A 20,968-nucleotide genomic window follows, 5' to 3' on the forward strand; every position below is an offset into this window, starting at 1 on the left:
CAATTGATAGAGAAGTGCATAGTTATGAGATTATATAGGCATGATCATGTATATAGGCATCACGTCCGCAACAAGTAGATCGAAACGATTCTGCATCTACTACTATTACTCCACACATCGACCGACTCCTGCCTGCATCTAGAGTATTAAGTTCATAAGAACAGAGTAACACATTAAGCAAGATAACATGATGTAGAGGGATAAACTCATGCAATATAATATAAACCCCATCTTTTTATCCTCGATGGAAATAATACAATACGTGCCTTGCTGCCCCTGCTGTCACTGGAAAAGGACACCGCAAGATTGAACCCAAAGCTAAGCACTTCTCACATCGCAAGAAAGATCAATCTAGTAGGCCAAACGAAACTGATAATTCGAAGAGACTTGCAAAGATAACCAATCATACATAAAAGAATTCAGAGGAGATTCAAATATTTCTCATAGATAAACTTGATCATAAACCCACAATTCATCGGATCTCGACAAACACACCACAAAAAGAGTGACATCGAATAGATCTCCAAGAAGAGGAAGGAGAACTTTATATTGAGAATCAAAGAGAGAGAAGAAGCCATCTAGCTAATAACTATGGACCCGAAGGTCTGTGGTAAACTACTCACAACTCATCGGAGAGGCCTTGGTGGTGATGGAGAGGCCCTCCATGGTCGATTCGCCCTCCGGCGGAGCACCGGCGAAGGCTCCAAGATGGGATCTCGCGGATACTGAAGGTTGCGGCGGTGGAAATAGTTTTTCGTGGTGCTCCTAGATGTTTTGGGGTCCATGGATATATATAGGAGGAAGAAGTAGGTCGGTGGACGCTCGAGGGGCCCATGAGGGTGGGGGGCGCGCCCACCCTTGCAGGCGCACCGGGCACCCTCGTGGCCACCTCGTTCGCTTCTTGACGTCCACTCCAAGTCTCCTGGATTGCGTTTGTTCCAAAAAGATCGCTCCCAAAGGTTTCATTCCGTTTGGACTCTGTTTGATATTCCTTTCCTTCAAAACACTGAAATAGGCAAAAAAAACAGCTATTCGGGTTGGGCCTCCGGTTAGTAGGTTAGTCCCAAAAATGATATAAAAGTGTAGAGTAAAGCCCATAAACATCCAAAACAAGTAATGGAATAGGATGGAACAATCAAAAATTATAGATACATTGGAGACGTATCAAGCATCCCCAAGCTTAATTCCTGCTCGTCCTTGAGTAGGTAAATGATAAAAACAGAATTTTTGATGTGGAATGCTACCTAGCATAATTCTCAATGTAATTTTCTTTATTGTGGCAAGATTGTTCAGATCCAAATGATTCAAGATAAAAGCTTATAAAACATAAAAATAGTAATACTTGAAGCATACTAACAAATAATCATGTCTTATCAAAATAGCATAGCCAAATAAAGCTTATCCCTACAAAATCATATAGTTAGGCTATGCTTCATTTTCGTAACACAGAATACTCCCCTTATGCATAACCCCGGTGACGAGCCGAGCAATTGGTTCATACTTTTTAATGCGCTTTAGCCTTTTCAGTTCTTACGCAATACATGAGTGCAAGTCATGGACATAGCACTATGTGTGGTATATGGTGGTGGTTATGAAAACAAAGAGGGAGAAGATAGTCTCACATCAACTAGGCATATCAACGGGCTATGGAGATGCCCATTAGTAGATATCAATGTGAGTGAGTAGGGATTGTCATGCAAAGGATGCACTAGAGCTATAAATATATGAAAGCTCAACAAAAGAAACTAAGTGAGTGTGCATCCAACTTGCTTGCTCACGAAGACCTAGGGCGTTTTGAGGAAGCCCATCATTGGAATATACAAGCCAAGTTCTGTAAAGAAAAATTCCCACTAGTATATGAGAGTGACAACATAGGAGACTGTATCATGAAGATCATGGTGCTACTTTGAAGCACAAGTGCGGTAAAAGGATATTAACATTGTCCATTCTCTCTTTTCTCTCTTTTTTTTGATGGGCTTCTTTGGCCTTTCTTTTTTATGGGCTTCTTTGGCCTCTTTTAATTTTATAAAGTCCGAAGTATGATCTCAACTACATGATCATGCAAAAAGCAATATGACAATGATGGAGCGTGTCATAATAAACGGAACGGTGGAAAGTTGCATGGAAATATATCTCGGAATGGCTATGGAAATGCCATAATAGGTAAGTATGATGGCTGTTTTGAGGAAGGTAAATAATGGGTTCATGATTCCGGCGAAAGTTGCGCGGCATAATAAAGGCTAGCAAAGTGGAAGGGTAAGTGTGCGTATATCCATGGACTCACATTAGTCATGAAGAACTCATATACTTATTGCAAAAAATTATTAGCCCTCGAAGCAAAGTACTACTAAGCATGCCCCTAGAGGGATAGATTGGTAGGAAAAGACCATCGCTTGTCCCCGACTGCCACTCATAAGGAAAGCACTCAAAGAGCATCCCATGCTACAAATTTGTTACATAATTTTTACCATACGTGCATGCTACGGGACTTGCCAACTTCAACACAAGTATTTCTCAATTTCATAATTACCCAACCAGCATGACTCTAACATTATCACCTTTGTATCTCAAAACAATTATCAAGCATCAAATTGATCATAATTTTTAATGCACTTTCTATGATAGTTTTTATTATACCCAACTTGGATGCTCATCATTCTAGGACCAAATTCATAACCATAGCAAATACCATGTTGTTCCAAAAGACTCTCAAAATAATATAAGTGAAGCATGATAGATCAACAATTTCTTAAAAATAAAGCCACCGCCATGCTCTAGAAAATATAAGTGAAGCACATAGAGCAAAACTGTCTAGCTCAAAAGATATAGGTGAAGCACATAGAGCATTCTAATAAATTCTAAATCATGTGGGTCTCTCCCAAAAGGTGTGTTCAGCAAGTATTATTGTGGTAATCTAAAAAGCAAAGACTCATATCATACAAGACACTCCAAGCAAACCACATATCATGTGATAAATAAAAATATAGCTCCAAGTAAAGTTACCGATAGATGAGGACGAAAGAGGGGATGCCTTCCGGGGCATCCCCAAGCTTAGGCTTTTGGTTGTCCTTGAATATCTTGGGGTACCAGGGGAATCCCCAAGCTTAGGCTTTTGCCACTCCTTATTCCATAGTCCATCAAATCTTTACCCAAAACCTTAAAACTTCACAACACAAACTCAACAGGAAATCTCATAAGCTCCGTTAGTGCAAGAAAGAAAAACCACCACATAAGGTACTGTAATGAACTCATTATTTATTTATATTGGTGTTAAACCTACTTTATTCCAACTTCTCTATGGTTCATACCCCCCAATACTAGCCATAGATTCATCAAAATAAGCAAACAACACACGAAAAACAGAATCTGTCAAAAACAGAACAGTCTGTAGCAATCTGTAACTTTCGAATACTTCTAGAACCTTAAAAATCCTACCAAAATAGGGCGTCCTAGGTAATGTTTCTATTGATCTACACCAAAAAGAATCAACACAAAATCACGTTTTTGTGATTTATTGTATTTTTTCTCGTGAGCGCAACATTTCTGTTTTTCAGCAGAATCAAATTAACTTTCACCCAAGGTTATCCTATAGGTTCTACTTGGCACAAACACTAATTAAAACATAAAAACACATCTAAACAGAAGCTAGATGAGACATTTATTACTAAACAGGAAAAAAAAGCAAGAAACAAAAATAAAATTGGGTTGCCTCCCAACAAGCGCTATTGTTTAACGCCCCTAGCTAGGCATAAAAGCGAGAATAGATCTAATATTGCCATCTTTGGCATTCATCTTTTTGATGGAGTTATGCTCGGATCCGGGAGGCTCCTTGCGTTTCCCTTCATGCTCAGAGATATTTTGATCGAAAGCATCCAACCGCTTATTGCAAAGAGTAATCAAATTATTAATGCGGTTGATATTCCCACCAATATTTTTAAGAGGTTCAACAATTTTTTGCAATTCACATAATTTCTCTAGGATTTGGGTTCCTTCTTGAGTGAAGGCTGATACTTTTTGTAGAGGAAGTACTCCTACTATCCCCTCTATATTTTCATAGGCGAAACTAGGATCAATTTCAACAAAACTCCCTTTGGCAGCAAAATCAAGAAGTTGTCTATGGGATAAGGTTAACCCGACATAAAAATTACGAAGTAAAATCTTGAAATCTCCTTCTATATTGCAACTACAATAAGATTCTAGCATCCTAAACCAAGCATTTTTTAAATTTTCTCCTTGTATTTGCTTCAAGTGAAGGACTTCAAAGTCGGGACGAAGGGATAAAGACCGATATGGCCATGACAACGAGCAAACAAAAGGCAGGCGAAGAAGAGGCAAATGGAAAAGAGAGGGCGAATAAAACGGCAAAGGTGAAGTGGGGGAGAGGAAAACGAGAGGCAAATGGCAAATAAAGTAATGCGAGGGAGATGAGTTTGTGATGGGTACTTGGTATGTCTTGACTTGAGCGAAGACCTCCCCGGCAACGGCGCCAGAAATCCTTCTTGCTACCTCTTGAGCATGCATTGGTTTTTCCCTTGAAGAGGAAAGGGTGATGCAGCAAAGTAGCGTAAGTATTTCCCTCGGTTTTGAGAACCAAGGTATCAATTCAGTAGGAGGCTCCTCAAAAGTCCCACGCACCTACACAAACAAACAAGAACCTCACAACCAACGCGATAAAGGGGTTGTCAATCCCTTCATGGTAACTTGCGAAATGAGATCTGATAGAGATAATATGATAACATAAATATTTTTGGTATTTTTATGATATAAGTTGGAAAATGAAAGATGCAAATAAAAGTAGATGGAAAACTTATATGATAAAAGATAGACCCGGGGGCCATAGGTTTCACTAGTGGCTTCTCTCAAGATAGCATAAGTATTACGGTGGGTGAACAAATTACTGTCGAGCAATTGATAGAAAAGTGCATAGTTATGAGATTATCTAGGCATGATCATGTATATAGGCATCACGTTCGCAACATGTAGATCGAAACGATTCTGCATCTACTACTATTACTCCACACATCGACCGACTCCTGCCTGCATCTAGAGTATTAAGTTCATAAGAATAGAGTAACACATTAAGCAAGATGACATGATGTAGAGGGATAAACTCATGCAATATGATATAAACCCCATCTTTTTATCCTCGATGGCAACAATACAATACGTGCCTTGCTTCCCCTGCTGTCACTGGGAAAGGACACCGCAAGATTGAACCCAAAGCTAAGCACTTCTCCCATTGCAAGAAAGATCAATCTAGTAGGCCAAACCAAACTGATAATTCGAAGAGACTTGCAAAGATAACCAATCATACATAAAAGAATTCAGAGGAGATTCAAATATTTCTCATAGATAAACTTGATCATAAACCCACAATTCATCGAATAGATTTCCAAGAAGAGGAAGGAGAACTTTGTATTGAGAATCAAAGAGAGAGAGAGAGAAGAAGCCATCTAGCTAATAACTATGGACCCAAAGATCTGTGGTAAAGTACTCACAACTCATCAGAGAGGCCTTGGTGGTGATGGAGAGGCCCTCTGTGGTCGATTCCCCCTCCGGCGGAGCATCGGTGAAGGCTCCAAGATGGGATCTCGCGGATACAGAAGGTTGCGGCGGTGGAAATAGTTTTTCGTGGTGCTCTTGGATGTTTTCGGGGTCCCTGGATATATATAGGAGGAAGAAGTAGGTCGGTGGACGCTCGAGGGGCCCACGAGGGTGGGGGGGCGTGCCCACCCTTACAGGGCGCGGCAGCCACCCTTGTGGCCGCCTCGTTCGCTTCTTGATGTCCACTCCAAGTCTCCTGGATTGCGTTTGTTCCAAAAAGATCGCTCCCGAAGGTTTCATTCCGTTTGGACTCTGTTTGATATTCCTTTCCTTCGAAACACTGAAATAGGCAAAAAACAGCAATTCGGGTTGGGCCTCCGGTTAGTAGGTTAGTCCCAAAAATGATATAAAAGTGTAGAGTAAAGCCCATAAACATCTAAAACAAGTAATATAATAGCATGGAACAATCAAAATTATAGATACGTTGGGGACGTATCAGATAGTAAAAGGCGCTACTGCTAAACTCTACAGCAGTAGCGTCGTCCTGTCGACCGGCGCTACTGCTAAGTCGGGACCACCTACTGGCACCGCACACAAATAGCGTTAGCGGTGGGCTACAACAGTTAGTAGTAGTGCTGCTTTCTGACCGCTTCTACTACTACGGTCAGCCCCGATGGGTGTGGATAGGTCCACATAGCAGTAGCACTTGTGCCAGTCCGGCGCTACTGATACTTCTATACCTGTAGCGTAGCACGAGAATGGGCATGGCGCTACTGCTAAAGTTCTATCTATAAGATTTCTTCGAGTAGTGGAGTATCTTATATTATGAGACGGGGAGTAGTAACTAATTTCCTAGCCTGCTGCATGTACCACACACATAAACCTGGGAATGGTTTGGACTGAAACTATAGTTTCAGATCGGTTTTCCTATTGGTCTCCTTTGGTTTGGGTTAAATGGGTTGACCTCCTAATGTAGACTGGTTTGGTTTGGTTTTTTCCTATTACTAGATGACCCGTTGCGCTGATGGTGCAAGGAGCGAAAGTAAGTCAAGCATGAAAAGAGCGAACATAAATATATTAAGGGGTAGATTGGTACACTTGGATTATTCATCATACACCGTGTTCTAAGAAGCTTATGATAGAACTTTTACAATGCTATTAGGAAGGAAGAGTCAGGGAGAGATTCATCTCATAAGCTTTATGCTTGGTGGACCATCGGTGCTGCAGTTGTTCATAGTGGCTGTTGTTTTCTAACATGCAGTGGGGGCTTAGGATGTCTTCATTTATAGTCGGGCTGTAAAAAAAAGTTGGCAGTCCTGTAATCCTTATCTGTTCTTTTCGAGAGAGGGTACAAGATACACCTCCAGCAGACGTCGACCATTTCTGAACTAAGAGCTTACCAAAAGGTAGCTGGATTCCAGCAGCATCAGCAGACAACGTGTGAAACAAAGTTGTGGTTACTGGCCCTTGGAAATATGTAAGGTATTTGAACCTGCCAACTTGCATGACTATGACTTTTCCAGGACATTCAATCTGCATTTACTGCAAACAGGTGTTAACTTATCCTCTATGATAATTTTTCCCTCGTTGCAAGATGTCAGGAGGAATGATGATTCCAATATCCGCATTTGGTCAGCTGGTATGTCAACATCATTTAAATATGAATGGGAAACCATTCCTCTCTTTAGAGTCTGCAAGAAAGAAGGAATCCTCCTGTGTGTTCTTTGAAGAGACTTGTTATGATGAGCTCCAATATTAATTCTGTCAACACCAATACAAAATGTCTCTGTGTTCCTGTGGCCACTGCTTTGGTTTCTTCCTTTGTCATACTTGCTGGAGACATGAATGAGTATATACCATGGGAATGACACAACAGTTCTAACAGCCCTTGCCGTGCAACTTACTGATTGAAGCTTGCCAAAGCTGAGATTGGCTTGACTAACATTCTCAACAATGCAATGTGGCTGCAGGGCACGCTCAATTGCTCTTCCAGTCCAAAGATGTAACGACAAACAATAGATCTTTACCTTTAGATGTTCAGTCGTTGTCTCCATCATTTCCTCAATCTGAAAATCGTACAGTATTTCTTCCATTGGCACACCTACATTTTTCACAGGGTAACATAGAACTTCAATCCCATCTACTGACATGGTCACGCCACTGGACAGAACCGCACGTGCATAAGCTGTGGTTGGCTCATTCATTAAATCTAGCACCAACCGGGATTCATTATCATATGGAGCATACAGATATGGTTGACATGGCATATGAAGATGTTCTGAAATGAGTGGCGTGACATGGTGCTCATCCATAGGCAATCCATCCCATCGTGCCAGTAGTTTGAGAATAGGTTTAGGGTTTTCCGTAGGGCAATGCCTCTCCACATCTTCCTATATATAATGATCAGCATACACAAGTACGTACATAATACGTGTACATGACACGCTAGACCTATTTTAACATACCCCCTCAATCTGAACTTCTACTCTGTACAAGGTTTAGATTGGTACTAAAACGGTCTAGCATCTGTCGAGTGGCTGGTTTGGTAAACGCGTCAGCCAGCTGATCATTAGAAGAAATGAACCTGACATCAAGAGCTCCAGAAGCAACACGCTTACGCACAAAGTGGAAGTCAATCTCAATGTGCTTGGTGCGTGCATGAAAAACTGGGTTGGCAGTCAGATATGTGGCTCCTAAATTATCACACCATAGAACAGGAACACGCTGCTGGGAAACACCAAGCTCCTTGAGTAGTGATTCTACCCAAATGGCCTCAGTAGCTCCATTTGCCAAGGCTTTGTACTCAGCTTCCGTACTAGATCTCGACACTGTCGGTTGCTTCTTAGAACTCTAGGAGATGAGATTTGGGCCAACAAAGATGGCAAAGCCTCCAGTGGATCGTCGATCATCAAGACACCCGGCCCAGTCTGCGGCAGTGAAAATACTAATGCTGGTGGAGACAGCCTTCCGAAACTTCAGGCCAGTTTGCAATGTTCCCTTTACATAGCGTAGGATGCGCTTAACAGCTTCCCAATGAACATCAGTGGGCTGTGAGAGACGTGCATACCTTGTTCACTACAAATGAAATGTTTGGGCGAGTGAGAGTCAAATACTACAATCCACCAACGACACTGCGATATCGGAAAGAATCATCGGCACCGAGAGGCTGTCCAGACACCCGTGCAAGCTGGTCAGAGGTAGACAACGGTGTGGAAGTGGACTTATAATTCTCCATATTCACACGGTGTAAAAGATCCATGGCATACTTCTGTTGTGTCAAGGTCATACCCCCTGAATTGTATGACGCTTCCAAGCCAAGAAAGTACTCCAACGGCCCAAGATCCTTAATAGGAAAGGTGGCCGCAAGTGAATGAACAAGACCGTCAACTGCACGTGGAGAAGAGCCAGCAATAACAATATCATCCACGTAGACAAGCATGTATATCTGAACATCCTGATGGCGGAAGAAAAATAGAGAGGCGTCGGCACGGGAGGGAACAAACCCCAACTGGAGAAGACGAGAACTGAGCCGAGCATACCATGCACGAGGGGACTGTTTGAGTCCATAGAGAGCCCACTGCAGCTTGCACACATGAGAGGGATACCGAGCGTCCTCAAAACCTGGTGGCTGCTGCATGTAGACATCCTCAGACAAGTAACCATGAAGGAAAGCATTGCTGACATCAATCTGACGGAGAATCCATCCGCGAGACACAACCGGACTGAACGTATCACCATAGTCAATGCCAAGCTGTTTGGTGAAACCACGCGCGACCAGGCGAGCTTTATGCTTGTCAATGGAGCCATCTAGATGATGCTTGGTCTTGAAGATCCACTTGCTCCCAACAACATTAACACCACGCGGACGAGGGACAAGAACCCAAGTCCTGTTGCGACGCAGAGCGTCCAGCTCATCCATCATGGCGGTGCGCCAAGCATGCTCACGGAGGGCATCGCGATGAGATACAGGGATAGCGTGGAAAGCACGGCGGCGAGGGTCATAGCGGACAGTTCCATCAGTGGGAACAAGCGCACGACGAGTATGATCGCGGGTGCGTGTGACCATGGTGTGGCCCGGAGCAGCTGGAGGCGTCGCAGTTGAGGGGACAGGGCTGCCCTCAACAGAAGGAGACGCGAGCTGGTCGGACGGCGAGGAGGGAGCAGCAGCCTCCTGCATTGAGAACGACGTGGCAACAGGCGATGAAGTGGCCGGCGCTGGCGCTGATGATGGGCCAGGGGAGGCCGGCGCGGTCGCTGGGCTGGGGGAAGTGCATGTGCCATGCACATCGATCGCCGGGGAGGTCAGCGCGTCCGCAGCGGGCTGACCAGCCGAGCGGCCCGCAGAGGGCGGGGACATCGCGGAAGATGGGCCGAGCGACGAGGCAGCGGACGAGCCGGGCGACGTGCATGCGCCATGCACGTCAATCGCCGAGGAGGGAGGATCGGCGTCCTGGTTTGCCTGCACAGAAGCAATATGGCCTGGAACAGGCGGATCAGTAGATAGGTAGGATAAGTCGTATTTACGCATATGGTCACCCGTAACCGGCTCATTGGAAGGAAACGAGAGAACATCAGCCAAGGAGGAGATATCGACGGTGACCCCAGGTGTGGCATATGGAAACACAGACTCATCAAACACAACATCACGGGAGATGTAGATACGACCCGTGGAACGGTCGATACATTTGTACCCCTTATGCAGCTGGCTATAACCTAAGAACACACACATAGTGGACCGAAAAGCAAGCTTGTGAGCGTTATATTTGCGCAAGCTAGGCCAGCAGGCGCACCCAAAGGTGCGGAGAAAGGTGTAATCGGGTTTGACTTTAAGGAGGCGGTACAAGGGTGTATCTTGTTGGAGAACAGGTGTAGGCATGCGATTAATCAAGTAACATGCAGCAAGGAAAGCTTCGTCCCAATACCGTAAAGGGAGAGACGAATGAGCCAATAAGGCCAGACCTGTTTCCACAAGATGACGGTGTTTGCGTTCAGCAATTCCGTTTTGCTGAGAGGTGTGTGGGCAGGACACATGATGAGAGATCCCAGTGCGTTGGAAATAGTGGTGTAATTTGTGGTACTCACCACCCCAGTCTGACTGAACGGATATGATTTTAGTGCAGAGAAGACGCTCAACATGAGCCTGAAAAGCATAAAATACTTGCTCAACGTCAGACTTGTGCTTAAGAAGATATATCCAAGTGAAACGGGAATAATCATCGACAAATCTCACATAATACTTATAGCCTCCTGAAGAGGCAAGAGCAGGCCCCCAAACATCAGAATGAATTAACTCAAGAGGCATAGTAGAAACATGAGTGGATAAAGTATATGGTAATTGTCGACTCTTAGCACGCTGACAAGCATCACACACTGAAAAATGACGTTTAGAAGAACACACTAAATCATTGCTCTTAACAATGTCTTGAATAATTTTATTGGGGGGATGACCGAGACACTGATGCCACTGGGACGAGGTGGTCCTGACACTGAGAGACGCTTGGCGAGTGGAGGAAGACGACGCGCGACCAAACGGGATGGGGTAGAGGCCGCCACGACTTCTACCGCGAAGAATAATTTTCTTCGTGGCTATGTCCTTAACAAGGAAAAAGAAACGGTGAAATTCTACAAAAACATCATTATCAAGAACAAGTCGATAAACGGACAATAGATGTTGATGTATATGTGGAAGACGAAGAATATTGCGTAAACACAGAGATGAACCGGGTATAGTGGAATGACCAATATGCGAAATAGACAAACCTGCACCATTTGCCACTTGCACTTTATCCTTCCCGCCGTAGCGCTCATGGAAGTGAAGACAGTCAAGATCACTCGTCAGGTGATCCGTCGCACCGGTGTCCAGGATCCAGTGCGGCGGTTCATGCGTGGAGGCGGAGTTGGAGGCAGAGTTGGCGGCGCGGTGGTCACGGTCATAGTGGCCGCGACAGTCCGTCGCCTCATGCCCCCAGTTCTTACATATCTGGCACCTAGGGCGCCAGCGACGGAGGCCACCCCCATTGCCTCCTCCATTGCGGCCGTTGCCGCCGGTGTTGCCGTTGTTACGGCCAGGGGCACCGCCCTGGGTGGAGCCGTAGCTCACCGATCCAGGCGGAAGAGAGGCGGCGGAGGAGCGGCCGCCACTTGGGCGTCCGGAATCGGGCACACGACCGGCGTGATCGTGGTAGGCCGGCCGGGAGGCGGCGTTTGCGGAGGACTGCCAGTCCTCAACTTCCGATTGCTGCTGCTGTAGGGCCTCGTAGTGGAGGACGTTGGAGTAGAACGCCGGAAACGTGACCGGCACGCCGGCGAAGTTCATCGAAGCAGTGATGGGGTTGAACGCCGAGCCGAGCCCGATCAGCATGTAGTCAATGATCTTGTCATCACGAAGAGGAGAACCGGCGGCGGCCATTGAGTCGGCGAGAGATTTAACCTTCTGCATGTACTCGCCGGCGGGTCTATCTCCTTTGCGTAGCGCCTGGATCTGGCGCCGAAGGTTGCGCACGCCGGCGCTGTTCTTGGCGGCGAACATGGTGTGCACGGCAGCCCATGCAGCAGCTGCCGTCCTGCAGCCGATCAGCTGCGCGGATATCTCCACGCTCATGGAGCCGAGGAGATGCCCGAGGATCTTTTGATCAAGAGTCCACCACTGCTCGTATTCGGGGTTGGTGATGGTATGAGCCGTGTCACCGGTGCCTGTCGTCATGGTCGGCTCCGGCGCCTTGGCCGAGCCATCGAGGAACCCGTGGAGGCGTACACCGGCGAAGTTGGGGAGGGCGAGAGCCCTCCACAGCATGAAATTACTGCGGTCGAGAGAGACCGCGATGGGCGGAAGGACGGGAGCGGGAGCCGACGCCGATGGTGGCGCGATGACGGGGGCGGACACGGTGAGGGCGAGGGCGGAGGACGCGGTCATCGCGGCGACCGATGAGGAGGACTGATCGGCGGCGGGCGACTTGGACATCGCGGCGGCCGCGAGGAGGGGCTGGCGGCGGCGGTGGAGGGAGGAGAGGCGGCGGCGGCTAGGTAGGCTCTAATACCAAGTTTGAGAATAGGTTTAGGGTTTTCCGTGGGGCAATGCCTCTCCACGTCTTTCTATATATAATGATTAGCATACACAAGTTACATACGTACATAATACGTGTACATGACACGCTAGACCTATTTTAACACTAGTATGTAGTGGGAACACAGCTCCACAACCTCTCTGGTCTTGTGTTCTACTGCGCTTATAAAACCTTGTGAAGAAGAAATATCATCAATCATGTATCTCTCTATTAACATCCACTCGCTCAATTGATCGACTGTGGTAGTAATAAGTGTGTTAGGAAGTTAGAAAGATAAAAAGATATGTATGCCTGCTCAAATGGCACTTGGTGTAGCATTAGTAAATTCATACACCTATGGGTAGGTCGAAAGGCCAGGATTTGTTCTTCTCCATGAGATGCTCTCTGGTAACACCGAATCGATGGGTGAAGAGGGTTGTTTTTGATCTGTTGATGAACAAGGAGAATTGAGTAAAAAGGGCAAATATTTATCTATATATTACGCTAGAAAATGTTCATTGATTTGATCTTAGAAGATTAAAAAATTGAATGTATGTTCATAGCGAAGATATTGAAAGGAAGAATCACAGTGGATGAAACCAAAGGCGTACCACAGATAAATAACATTGTCTTAACACATGGACATAGACTATATACTTATACATGACCAGAGTGAAGTTCAGAAAGGATAAAGATTTATAGGCCGAAGCTATGAGTAGACAGCTACGCATCTTATTTAAGCAACCTAGGAGACTAAACACAACAAACACAGAGTTGCTTTCTAGCGATGAAGCCATACATATACAGCTTCACATGGCAACGAGACAGTTCAGCAGGCTCGATATGATGCTCATGGGGATGTGACATAGTCATCATCCATGTGTTGATGAATATCATCGGCTGAATCTTCATCTGAGTGGCCACTGTAGCTATGTTTAGGCACTTCATCATCTGAGTACATGCTTTTTTCCTCTAGGAACTGAGATGCCGTAGTTGTAGAGCTTTGAAGCGCGACAATTGAACTGTGAATCTCCATGATAGCTTGCTTCATATTAGAGACACACATCGAGGTAGCAGGATCCAAGAAAACAGCAGCAGGGTCTTGGATTCTGTTTGATGCATTGCGCATTTGTTCCACATAGTTGCATGCTTCTTTAGTTATCTGCTTGTTGGTTTTGCTGTGCTGGTTGATTTCCTCTGACTATTCTAGCAGCCTGGCTGATAATCTTGTATGTGCCATTTTCATTTGCTCTAGATGATAATAGTTATAGTCCGCAAGCACCTTACCCTCTCTATTTTGCATGTATTCGATGGCCTTATCGGCTGCATGATTCATTGATGCTACCCCCTTCTGACATATACGGCTTGATAGTTTAGTCTTCCGCGTTGAAGCATGGTACCGTTCTTTTGTGCGGTGAAATTGAATCTCTGTTCTAAATCGATCTTGTGAAAGATGATGCACAAAGTACACTGGTTTAGGGAGACTGAGTTTCTCGGACATTGCTTCAGCCAGTGATGTGCTGGATAGCTCAACCAACTCCATGAGAATAGACCCACAAGATAAACCCAGAGGGCTGGAAGAAGGTATGAACACAACATCCATTAGGAACAATAAGACTGAGCTTTAGGTTGTATACATGCACTAACAATTAAAGAACGTTCTACTGAACCTATAATAAAACGAAACTTTAATATCATGAGGACATCGGGAGAGCCAAGGAAGTGAATTAGTGTAGGAAGATAACAGCATGCATGAATACAGAGGAACGGAGCAGCTGGCCAAAGATTAAGCTGGTTATATCTGTAAATAAATTAAACGTATTGAATTATCCACCATGCTAATCTTGTGCAGTTGTAACATTTAGAAGCATGTAGCAGGACAGGAAACGAAAGTTATCAGACCATCCCTCCAACCGATTTTATGTAGATAACAAAATCATAAGAAAGCATCTACCTAGACAGTGCATTCTAAAGCAGGACTATAAGTGGGTCTGAAATAAAAGGATATACCTTGGTAATCAGGGCCGTCCTTTCTGGATGATCTTGTTGCTCTTGCTCAACATCAGAACGGATCTAAGATGCAAGAAATCAAAACGCAGTCAGAGAGAGGGAGAGATAAAGAGAGGGGGGCGATCTCTCTATCCACCAGCACCACGCAGGAGTGAGAAGGATGGAGCGAGAGGTTTCCATGAGGAGGATCACCTGGAAGCTACCGGGCTGGGTGTTCCTCTGCTTGCGGGAGATCCAGGCGACCGCAAGCACATAGTGCAGGAAGAGAGCGGAGGAGGGTGGGTGGTGGGAGGAGGAGATATGAGCGGAGCAGCAGATAGAAGATTTTTTTTGTTAGGTCGATAGGATAAGGTTGGACGGATGTAGCAGGCTAGAAGAAGGGCCGTGGAAAATATAGAAATTCCATTGGCCCAAAGTGAAAAACAATCTACTTATTCTTTTAGGTGGAAAAATATATATTTGCAGAGGTGAACATGTATTTTATGCTCATGTTGTGAGCTAATTAATATTGTCCTTATTAAAGGAGCAAAGTTTATTTTCTATATTATCTTTGATTATTTAAAAATTAGCGCCACATTTTGTTGTGACCTTACATAAACCTACAACGTCCGACGCAACACAAAGCGAAACCTGGGCATTCGAGAAAGGTCCGGACACAAACGAGGAGACACTATAGGAGTTTCTCTTTCTTTGGAACAGGATGGAAGCGATCATGCTCACTACGGACATGGTACACCATCTTAGGTGGGCTTAGGAGGACAACGGGCAACCCTCGGCGCGCTTGTCCTATGACTCCAACTCGGATATGGCATGTTAGTCTAAACTTCCATTGTAGTGCAGTTTTTTCACCTCGTTTGGTGGGCGAAATTGATGTTGGAGCTCAGATCGATTAGTACGACGTGGCTTTCCACATCAACTGGCATGCCCTTTTTGTGACCAGGACTTGGAGACGACCGACCACATTCTACTGTCCTATGGCTTTGCTAGGCCAGTGTGGTATATGGTTCTTGAAGCCCTAGGCAAGCCACAGTGGATGCTGGCGTCAGAGGCGAAGTTGAGACATTGGTCCAATTCTTGCAAAGCGACGGATATCAAAATTAGGGACATCCACAACATTCTCTCTCTTGGACCGTGGGAAATATGGAAGCACCGAAATGCTAGCGTCTTTGATGGAGCAGTTCCATCCGCTATGCCCGTGATTGGCAACATGGAAAGGAATGTAAAGCGTGGAGTATAGCCAACCTGCTAAAAGGTGACCTCACGCCACCTTCCTCGAAGGTCTAGGGGTTGGCGGGAGCGAGTAGTCAGCTATGTAGGTTACCCTAAGGGTGTGAACTCTTACATATAGTTCCTTCATTCCAAAATAGATGACCCATTTCTATTTACTGTGCTGAATATTAAGAATATTATGCGGCTGGGGCTCTTTCCTCCGTTTCTTCTTTAATATATGATGATACATACGCTCATGCGGACTGTAGGCAAAAAATAAAGGTAAGAAGAAATCAAATTTTGTTAAGGCCTGGGGATATGACAGGTAGGAAGCAAATGGATGTATTCAGAATGTAAATAGAAAGGATGAACTGCATAAATAGTAGAAAACACATTTGGTAGCAGGTAGCCAGTCAAGGATACAAGGAAAATGAAAGGGAGATGATATGATTCGTGTTGTATATTAAGATTGCTTAGCTCTTAATCCTGATGCTTCTATTAACACTGACAGAAGACGAAAACAAGACTTGAATGATGCAGCACAGCAGACAATCATTTGGGAAAACTATTATGTGCGGCAATGTGAGATAAACCAGTAAAGGCTCACGATTTTTAGATCATCAAGCTCAGCAGTAAATGAAAAGTTTAAGAAAACACACACAACATGATAATAATAACGGTAAGATCTAGATAAAGCCGGATAGTCCATCGGTATTTACAGTGAGCAGAAATTGTCATGCGAAGGAGGATAAGGCAGAAAGAGACAAAGGGAATACTTACAATGCATAGTAGTTGGTCTTTCTAACGACTTAGATAGAGGAATTGTTATGACAGTGGCTTAACACACGTCCATACGTGTCAAAGCCTTGCCTTGCAAACATGCACAAAATATATTAAGTGCATGTCCAAAAGTGTGCTGAGTTGACGATCTCCAAATTTTCTGCCTAGATCATTCCTGTGGCATAGCAAAGTTGAGAATCTCTTGTCAGCAACACATCCATTCAGTGGTAAACCTAGATGACATAAGTTGCCCTGATGAAAACAGAAAAGCACAATCATTATATGATTACATATCATTTAGCATGGTAACATGAAAAAACAAATGGAAGACACACTAATCATACCATACGTACATATCTAGTGCAGTCCATGGAAGAACTACTGCTTTGACTTCTTTGGAGCACCAGTACCCTTCACAGCAGGGTTTGTCCTGAGTTTTGATCATTGGCAAAATGAAGAGGCGTGTTAGTAATTCCATTTGCATCGAAAAGGACCTAGAGGCATAGAGTGCAATAAAACAATGTCATAGAGATTAAGCACATGAAATGGATGATGCCATAAATAGACAGAAAGAGAATTAAATGCTAAGACACAGCTAATTCAATTGTATGGTTAATCAACTCGAGTTCACGAATCAAGTTATCTTGCACGGGACAAGGAAAGTGGCATGCACATGTAATGTTTTACTCTGCATATGACTGTTTCAAATAGTATCATATGCATCAGCGAAAGAAAAAAACATAGTGTAGATTTATGGGGAACCATGTATTAGATTGCAAAAAAATAGTAATGGAAAGTATGGGTCAATGAAGCCACATTCTATGCTAAAGCCACTGAATATAACAATTATGAATTTTGTCCTTTTGGTTTTAGTCTGGTCAGCAGGAGCGGTCTTTGAATCCTCAACGGCTGCAGCTTCCTCGTCAATCTATTTAGTTTAGCAGCATCAAATACTATTGGAAATGAAGCTTTGTCTGCACAGAAACAAATACATATCTGCATATTTAACATGCCCACTAACATTTGTCACGGATGTAGGCTGAACAACATTTCCAGCAGAAGCATCGCCTTCAGTATGGGGAGCAACTTTGGTAGTGGAATCAGATAGGGTAGCATCCTTAGACTGCGGAGGTCCAGTAAGGAGCTTGCGGCGAGCATTCTTAGGACACAGCGATTTACTGTTAAAACAGATGTCAGTCACAGGAAAACATAAACAATTTTCAAGATGTGTGACATGGCAAAGTCAAAGCCAATACCTGGGTGTTCTAGGCTTAACACCTTGTCATTTTCCTTTGAATGTAGATACAGGAGTGTTCATATGCCAAGCAAACAGTGTAGAAGTCAAATGACCGAAAGGAGATTTGAAAAAGAGAACCAGTAGCGGATATACCTCATCGAGAGGCAACACGACAAGTGTAGATGATCATGTAGGGTAAGAGGGGAGGATAGGCACTGTCGTTCCTGAGCCATCAGTAGAAGATGTAGCGCCAGATGCGTCTGACGCAACAGCAATTCCCAAGGGCACAAGATCAGGTTTAAATGCTTCAGCAATCCTGCTAACTTGAAAGGACAGCTTGGTGCTTGAATGCTGGAAGCTCTTTGTGGAGATAGAAACAACAAGCTTAAACTTCCAGGTAACAAGACGGGAAATTTCAACAGGCAAGCCTGCATCTACCCGTCCTATCTGAGCAAGATCAAGTGCACTTGTAAAACCCGGGTACTTGCGGTAAATCAAAGTCATGAGTGGCCTGCCAACAACACTCTTTGCAGCCCTATCGAAGAACATAAATTCTGCCTCATCTGCGCCATCGCTTCTGAAGGTGCACACACAGTATCTAGACATTGCAAGGCAAATGGATTCAGACATAATTTAACGGATAGACTAGAATAGAAGTTCTTGTGGAAAAAGCACTCACGAAGGATCTGCTGTGACAGAAGAGCAGGTGTTATCTGAGCATTGATACTGTCTTCCACGGGTATACGCTGTTTTATGGCATTCCCGGCATGAGAGGAACCACCAGCGATTGTCAGCGCCCAGACCTGTAATATTAACCTTGACCACGAATTGTTTTTTCTGCGGTGATGAGAAACGCAAGCGCAGTGAGAAGCAAGCGAAAAAGACAGCAGGAATATCACGGAAGAAATAAAGAGGAAGAGAAAATACCATATTGTCAAACGGGTCAAGAGAAAGGAGCTCCCGAATGCTCATTTCAACAGGAGGTTCACGAACTGGCGTAGCAACCACTGCTTGTCTCCTAGGATGTGAGCAGTAACCACAGCAAGCCCTTGTGGAAGGCTGAATAAATAAGAGGCAATTGAATCAAGAATGGTACATCTGTAAAAACCTTGACGAATAACAAGGGCATAGAAAGAGAAAATACCTAGCACGAAAGGCATTTATCTCGGGCAAGTCCTCATCAATATACCAGCGGCATGCAGAGCTACCACTCAGTCCTTTCAGACCTATTGAGACAGACAAGTAAAAATCTGTATTAAGGTGACAAAGGAAACAATACGCCAAGCAAGGTGTAAGGCAAAGAATTACCTTGTTACATTTTCGGCAGTGTCCCTACGAAGATAGCAATGATAGCTCCTGTTTCACTTGCAGCTCGGACCTCTTCTACTTCAAACTCACGAGCTCGAGTACCCCATAGAACAAGCCTGATTTCGTTTCATCTATAAATCAATGCAAGCAGGTCAGGAAAGGGAAAGGAAGAAGACAAGAGGAACAAAGATGAAATAAGGTAGAAACTCACGATTCATTCTGAAGAACTATAGTCCTAGTATCTGAAGGTTCAAGCTGGTACTGAGAGTGGACAACAACTATGTCTGTGACCGCAGTAATTCTACCAATAACATCTGCAAGCACCAAAACAACATTAGAATGACACAACGAAAGGCCAGCAACAAAGAGAGCATACATAAAGAAAGTATAGAATGACAAACCAAGAAAGCGAGGAGTCTATGGGCCTGGCACAGGTACATCTGAAAAGGGCAGGAGGTTGTAAGTGCAGTATGGATAGTCTTCCTCATCACCAGGCTGAGGAGTCATAGTGGTAAAGCGAGTGAACTGCATCATATATGGACTTTCAACAGGTCTGTAAGTCTGCTTGGACTGTTTGCACATGAATCTGTTTATCAGATAAACCTCGCCTTCCTTTAAGACATCCTGCAGAAGTTCTGATGACTCAGGAGGGATCTGACCATACATGTGGTTGCCCTACACATCCACATTGGTAATTAGGGCCAGACATCGACAATAGTAGTGTAAGCAAAGATGACATATTGCAAAACGAACCTCTTTGTCAAGCACCACAATGCCAGTATGCACAAGCGGGCCGTCGTCAGACGCACCTCAGTACTCCCACAAGCGAGACACCAGAACCTTCGCATTCCAGTACAGTTCTTTGGTATGGACCTGTGAGAGAAGGCTAATCTTTCCGCTCGACATCTGCAGTCCAGAAGCAAAATCCAAAGTGGTGAACATGCGAAGGGCAAGAAAGTTTAAAACTGACATGTCATTCATACATACTTACTTAATAAGGCACGAACGGAAGAGAAAGGAAAATGAAGGGATCAGGTGATAAATAAGCATAACATGCAATCGCAAAAGTGATTTGAGGCACGGATTTGCATAAGCCAGGATGCAAGACAAAATAAGTGAAGAACATATAAAAACAGCAGCTCTATCATAAGAAGATTATAGGCGAACCAAAACATAGATCGGCAAAAGCTTATGATATACACTATAGACTATTATCGATACCACCTAGCGAATGGAGTGAAAAATCTCAGGGAACACGATGTTCCTTGTCTGAGAAGCAGTCTTGTCATCATGTCCTTTTATCAAGATCTTTAGTGATTTTTTTAAAGTAACACGCGACACTGCGACGTACAGCTGGCCATGTGTGAACACAGGAGTATCCAGATACAAACCAACATTTGAAAGTCTGCCCTTGACTTTTGTTAATGGTCATCGCATATGATACCGTAACAAGAAATTGACGATGATGCAAAGTGAAAGGCCATTTAGGATCCTTTGAAGTTATACCTATCCTTGGTATGAAAACAACATCACCTATGTTTGAACCAGTGATGACAGTTGCCTCAGTAATCTTATCAACAAGCTTTGTGACTATGAGTCTTGTGCCATTACATAAGCCTGTTGATTGGTTTAGATTCCTCTACCTTCAGCACTAACTTATCGTATGGAAGGTTATTCACCTTAATCCCATTCAAGTACTCGACAGGATAGAAAGCATCTTGATTGCGAACTGCGTCAACAGAATTCCCTATGGTATCACAGCTAAGGTACTCCCTCTCATCGGTAGGCACTAAAGACAGAACATGCTCATTTATTTTCTCAACAACCTCATTTGTTG

The 20,968-nt window shown here is 44.3% G+C and overlaps 1 long non-coding RNA gene across 1 annotated transcript; it reads right to left on the reverse strand.

Annotated features, from left to right (window-relative positions):
- Window positions 1-13,196: 13,196 nt before the first annotated feature.
- On the reverse strand, window positions 13,197-14,899 carry LOC119311964. The gene is made up of 3 exons (XR_005151190.1): window positions 14,790-14,899; window positions 14,598-14,660; window positions 13,197-14,161 (listed from the first exon to the last, which is right to left on the reverse strand). It is a non-coding gene; the product is annotated as an uncharacterized LOC119311964 (long non-coding RNA).
- Window positions 14,900-20,968: the final 6,069 nt, after the last annotated feature.

Source organism: Triticum dicoccoides, chromosome 1B (genome assembly GCF_002162155.2).
Source record: "Triticum dicoccoides isolate Atlit2015 ecotype Zavitan chromosome 1B, WEW_v2.0, whole genome shotgun sequence".
Taxonomy (NCBI): domain Eukaryota; kingdom Viridiplantae; phylum Streptophyta; class Magnoliopsida; order Poales; family Poaceae; genus Triticum; species Triticum dicoccoides.